Consider the following 6,590-nt stretch of genomic DNA (forward strand, 5'->3'; position numbering starts at 1 on the left):
GAAGCTCTGTGCTTACAGAAGGTTCCTCAGAAAAGCTTTAGAGTAGTCTGGAGAACTCTACTATTCAGCCCCTCTTCAAGGGGGAGAACTTACTCTTCAAGTCTCCTGAAAAGTCTGAAGTCACCATTTTCGGTACCTGTGGTTCCTACATCACTTTCTTCCCCCATCAGAAAGAGAACAGAGAAAGATCAGGTTACACTCATTCCCTGGGCGTGTATAAATTCCTTGTGAGGTTCTCTCCTGTCAGTAAGTGTTTCCCTGGCAACTATATTTACACACTCACTCAATTCTTTCCCCTCCTTTGATTCATTGGTTGCTATAAAAATTAATTTGCATTGAATTGCTGACACTTAAAAGTTAATCAGTCTAACCGACTCACAAAATTTTAGACCCTGGGTTCTGCCCAAAACTTGCTTCTTAAAGGGCCTGACCATTTTTTTTTTTTAGAAATTAGAATGCAATTCTTTTCAGTTAAAATATTTTAAAACAAATTTAATGGTATGCTGGATGTCTGGCTATAGGTAAAGGATATTCTCCGAAGGGCATCTGGCCAATATCATTAGTTAGGAAGAATAAGAGACAAAGAGGTACCCTAGTTCTGAATAAGCAGGGAGTGAAATTCATAAAGGTCAGCTATGATAAGGAACTGAAAGAGTCAACGACCAAGACAAAAATTCTGGGTCATCTGAAATGATGAATTCAGTCCAAAGATTATGAGTGATCAGAGGTCAGGACCTGGATAACAGGAATGAGACATGAGTATCAAGAATGGAGTCTCATTAATTCATTCACCAAATATTTATTAAGCATCTACTAGGGCTTGGTGTTGTGACTAATCTGTTTTATTAGCAGAGAATAAGCCAGGCACAAATTGTGCCTTCATAACATTTATAGTCAAATATTTGAATAGTGAACCAACATTGACCTTTCTTATTGAATTTTATAGACTAGAGACTCAGAGTATGGATCAGCAGGGACCTTCAGACAGAGAGAAGTTCATGTCCTTACTGGAGTAGGGAAATTGGCAAGTCAAGCAATCTCTGACATATATGGTGGTTTCTTTACATTTTAACCTTCAGCAACAATGGTACATAAGCCTCTAGATGGGGAGATGAAGAAGGGTATATTTACCACAGGGCACAAGGCCAGGTACTTTGTAGTACACATAAGTTTTCTAAAGAATAAAAAGTATATAAGTGTATCAGCTATTCTAAAGCTCATTCAATAACCATTTATTGAGCATTTACTATACTATTTCAAGGAATGGTTTTAGGGACTGATGATATGAAAATGGAAAAGACATACTCCCTAGCAATTCCAACATTGTGGCAAGTACTATAATAAGGGATGGTAAAGTACAAAGGAAGATCAGAGAGGAAGGATACTAATTCATCAAAAGCAAGTTAGGAAATGCTTCATTAAAAGCAAGTCAAGATAATGCTTGAGTTGAGTCTTAAAAGACAGAGATGTTTGTTGTTTTAAGCTGATACATTTTGGGGTAATTTGTTACACAGCAATAGATAAACTGCTACAGGTCTTTATGGAGACTGCACCAATGGCACAAATAGGAGACCATGGAGAACATCTGGCTGTCTAAACTTTGTTTCATGAAGTATACTATAGGTTATATTCTAAATTTCTTCATATTTTTGTGTGTTATTCTTGCACAGGGGTCATGCTAATCTCCGTATCATTCCAATTTTAGTACATGTGCTGCTGAAGCAAGCACTCTCTTTATACTTTTAATCTCACATATTCTCAGACTCACTTGGCCCATGTTGGGAGGAGAACAAGCAGTCTGAACAGGAATGAGATAGGTAATGGGAGAAAGCAACACAAAGGAATCCAGGTTGTCTGGTGTTAGGACTTGATCAAGTAGTCAGCTAGTGCCAAGTAGTGTCAGGACTTAGTCAAACGACTACTCGAGAGACCAGGAGTGGGAGGAGCAAGAGGGTGAGTAAAAGTTGTTTTTGAGAGAGCAATAATTATGAAAATCAGACAGACTTAATCTGTTGTCAATTTCAAGTAGGAAGCCAAAAATGAGACACGATATGAAAAAGGTCAGGAGGTGGGTAGATGAAAGAATATAGTGGGCAACAAAGGCAAAAGTAGAACACAAGCATTTAAACAATTGCAGTAAATAGGTTACATGGTCCAAAGCTGTTGGGTAGTACATGGGGGCGAAAAAGTGACGTCAGCTGGGTTAAAAGGCACAAGATCAGGGCAGACAAGTTATATCATACCTATTAAACCCTAATTTCTGTTTCAGCAGGTTGAAAAATGGTCTCCATAGGTTCCCACCAGCAAATGGTATATCTGACTACAGTAGGAATAGAAATGAACTCATTTAAGTTGGAAATGACAGCAGCATCAGGACCGTAACTCTATCCAATAATGCCTTCATAATATGATGGATGAGTTTCTGGAAGTCACTCTGAGTAAATAATTCCTTGCCTGTTTCTATTTTTTTCAGACTGGCTGGGTATTTACTTGAAGTTCAAAATGTCTCCCCTTTACCCTTCATACCACCAGACTCCAAAATGAGAGGACCATAGGAAAATGTGATTGTGTACCATGACACAGCAAGGGCTTCAGGCCATGCAACCAAAACAAGGAGCCCTAGTAGCACAGTGGTTAAGAGCTATGGCTGCTAACCAAAATGTTGGCAGTTCAAATCTACCAGCTGCTCCTTGGAAACCTTATGGGGCAGTTCTACTCTGTTCTGTAGGGTCGCTAAGAGTTGGAATCGACTCAATGGCAATGGGTTTAAAAAAAAAACACGGGATACAGCGTGACTGCTTTCCCAGCTTCGGGGGGTAGTATCGATAGCTTCAACTAGGACTACTCACTATTTGATTTGCAGGGCTCAATGCAAAATGAAAATGCAGAGCCTCCTGTTAAAAAATTACTAAGAATTTCAAGATTGCAACGACAGAGCATTAAACCAAGCATGGCAGCCCTTCTACGTGCAGGACCCTGGGAGAATCCAAAGGTCACATGCCCAAGAAACTGGCCCTATCTCAGGGTCAATATATCATGGTTCTTTAGAAGAGCGTTAAGAGTAAGAGCAGGAGACCCTGGGTGGTACAAATGAGTAAGTGCTTTAGTAGTAGCTGAGAGGCTGGCGGTTCGAATCCACCCATAGGTACCTCAGCAGAAAGGCCTGGTGATCTGCTTCTGAAAGGTGACAGCCTTGAAAACTCTATGGAGTAAAGTTCTCCTCTGCACACATGGGGTTGCCATGAGTTAGAATCAACTTGACAGCAACTAGTTCGGTTTGGTATTTGGTAGAGTAAGAGCTGGATCCAAATTCCATCTCTGCTATTCATTAGCAATGTAATCTTAGGCAATTTCTTAGCCTCTCCATGCTTACAAGAGACTGTGTGGTTATAATATTGTATTGTGAGCATTAAATGGTATAAAAAATAGAATGCGTGCAAAGCACTTAGCACAATGTCTAGCACACAGTAAACGTTTAATAAATGGTAGCTATTATTACTATCATTGTTCCACGAAATGTACAGGTAATTATCAAAGCAGTAAGTTTATGAAATGAATTGCTGAACTGCTATTCAGGATATGAAAGAAAACGAAACTTTAAGGCAACTAAAATAATGAAGCAGATAGGGAAGAGGAAATCTTTCGCTTGACTCTGCTTCCTTGTCTAAGCACTTTCCTATTTCTCTTCTTCCTTTCATTGCTAAACATACAAAAGGTGAGCAACACGCTGTCTCCATTTCTTATCAGCTTCTCACACAATTTTCTCTAATCTGGTTTTTAATATCCCCACAACCCACGCCCCCCCGCCCCAAATTGAAGCTATCACTTTTAAAAAGTTACTAATGACCTCCTGTTTACTCAATATAATGGACATTTCCTACTCTCTGTGTACATTTTTATACTGCTGACCAATTCCTCTAGACTGAAGCCCTCTCTTCTCTTGACCTTTGTGATACTACACTTTTGTGGCTAACATGTCTAGTGGGTCTTGCATCTATCAGGTACATAACAAATGGTGGTGAAATTTGTTGGATAAATAAATTAAATGGTTCTTGTATTTCTCTGATATTCCTTATTTTCTACCATTCTGACCTCATTTCTTCTCCCTACCTCCCTAAATGTGAGCAATCTCCAAGCTACAGTCCATGGTGCTCTACATTTCTATTGCTGTCACCAGTGGTGAACCCAGCCAGTCTGACGGCTCCATTATCACTTTCTATATATGAGACTCCCTGACTTCTTTTGAACACTAGCCCCCCACTTCCAAATGCTCATGGGACATGTCCACTTAGAAGTACCAGTATCACCTCATGATATCTTATACTTCTCTTCTCCCCCAAATTAGATTTCCTTTTTGTCTATCCTATTTCTGCTAATGCTATCACCCTTGTTCAAGACTATATTTGACTCATCCGTATCTCTTGTCCTCCACATCCAATCAATCACAAAGTCCAGTTTATTTTCCTTTATAATACTTATTGAAAGGAACCCTGGTGGTACAGTGGTTAAGTGCTTGGCTGCTGACTGAAAGGTTGGTGGTTCAAACCCATCAGCCGCTCCACAGGAGAAAGATGTGACAGTCTGCTCCCATAAAGATTTATAGTCTTGGACACCCTATGGGGCAGTTCTGCTCTGTCCTATAGAGTCACTATGAGTCAGAATTGATTCGACAGCAACGGGGTTTTTTTGTTTAATACTTACTGAGCACATCTCTTCTTATTTTCACCACCATCACCCTAATTCAATTCCTTATCCCTTCACACCTAGACTATTTAAACAACCTACTAATTGATGGTATAAACCCATTGCCATTGAGTCGATTTCCACTCGTAGCGACACTGTAGGACAGAGTAGACCTGCCCTATAGGGTTTTCAAGGTTATAAATCTTTATGGAAGCAGGCTGCCACATCTTTCTCCTGTGGAGCAACTGGTGGGTTCCAACTGTCAACTTTTTGGTTAGCAATCTAGCACTTAACCACTGCACCATCAGGGCTCCTAACTGATGGTATAATTCCCATTATCTTTTTACTAAAGTTTATTCTCCATATTGTTGTTGAAAAACTAAATGCTACTAATACTATTTTCATCATCCCACATTTCCCTAACTAACAATCTTCAAACTTTCCATCATCTGTCTACAGGATAAAGTCCTAACTCCTTAGTTTGACATTCAGTGCCTACTGCAATCTGGCCTCAACCAACCCTTCCAATCTTACAACTTCTCTACTTAAATCTTCTCATCTTGCTAGATTGGTCAACTTCATCACTGAACCCCTGAAAACTTTCTTCCACATTCTGGCCCTGTGTTTTATGAACTTTATTTTTCCTGGCTGGAAATTCCTCCCACCTTCCTTTTCTCTACGCAACAAAATTCACCATGTCTCTGAAAAAGCCTTCCCTGATATTCGCAGTTCATAATGGCCTTTTTCTCCTCTCAGCGCCTATAGTACCATATATTTAGCACTTTGAAAATTTACTGAATTACTGCTTCACATTTGTAATCTCATTTATATGAGGCAAGTGGCATTATTACAGAAAAAGAAATTTAAGTAAATAACTTGCCCAAAGTCACATAGCAAGCAATGGGATCTGAAGCCCTGCTTAAGGGAGAATAATTCCCATGCTATACCACCTCTCTGATTTCCCTGTCTCCCCCAGAGCATTCGCACAAGCAGGTGTTCAGCAAATATGCTGATTGAGAAGATTGCTTAAATACCACCTAAGATTCTCTAGTACTTACAGAACTGCCCGTTTTCTTAGCAGTACACATGAGGCACATCACCCCAGTGTCACCTTCTTTAAATGGCTAGATCTATAAGATAGTTAAAAACAGGCCATTTACCAAAAATTCACCATAATCCATTAAAAAAATTAATTTTGGTTTAAGCAAAGCCAAGAGGCCTTTGTCTGATTCAAACATTAGGCGAGTGTTGGAGATGTGGTTCGCCTTACTACTTCTGGGCTCATCCTTGATTTGTTTCCAAAGGATCAGGAGGTAAAAATAGGCTGGCTAGTTGATGGCTTATGAGGTAAAAATGAACTATTTATAGTTCTAGAGGTGAATGCTTAGGCAGCAGAACGAGATTGTCTCTACTCTGGTAGCTAACACTTCAGTAAAAGAAGCCAAATAAAAATGAATCATGGGTGGAAATTGGGATCAAGAGAAGAGAACAATAGTGAGGAGGGAGGGATAACAGAAAGAAGGCAGCACTGGAAATAGCCTATTAAGGAGATGGAGCTTTTTCTGCAAAATTGCTTGAAGCCAGCATCACATAACAGTGGTCTCCACCATTTTTGCATGATCCATGGCCTCAGTCCTGAACTGCCTGCCTTGACCCATATTACAGTCCAAATCCTCTCTTGTTCCAGATCCTTCCAGCTTCTGATCTTATTACTAATTTCCCAGGGTCTCACAGATTTGACCTTCACAGATTTGATATTTAGCATTCCTTCTCTGGCTGTGACCCATATTTTCCTCCTTTTGTATGGTTTAGATTTGTCCTTCCGTGATGCTGCCTCTGGTTGCCCTTGGCAAGCATTATGTCCAATTTTTAGGACCCTCTCTCCCCTGGAGCTACTATAAATGACC

General features: G+C 39.9%; 1 non-coding gene across 1 annotated transcript; it reads right to left on the reverse strand.

Annotated features, from left to right (window-relative positions):
- Positions 1–1,625: 1,625 nt before the first annotated feature.
- Positions 1,626–1,729, reverse strand: LOC111752073 (U6 spliceosomal RNA). Its single transcript, XR_002787091.1, has one exon. It is a non-coding gene; the product is annotated as a U6 spliceosomal RNA (small nuclear RNA).
- Between the last annotated feature and the right edge of the window lie 4,861 nt (positions 1,730–6,590).

Source organism: Loxodonta africana, chromosome 3, assembly GCF_030014295.1.
Source record: "Loxodonta africana isolate mLoxAfr1 chromosome 3, mLoxAfr1.hap2, whole genome shotgun sequence".
In the NCBI taxonomy this organism is placed as follows: domain Eukaryota; kingdom Metazoa; phylum Chordata; class Mammalia; order Proboscidea; family Elephantidae; genus Loxodonta; species Loxodonta africana.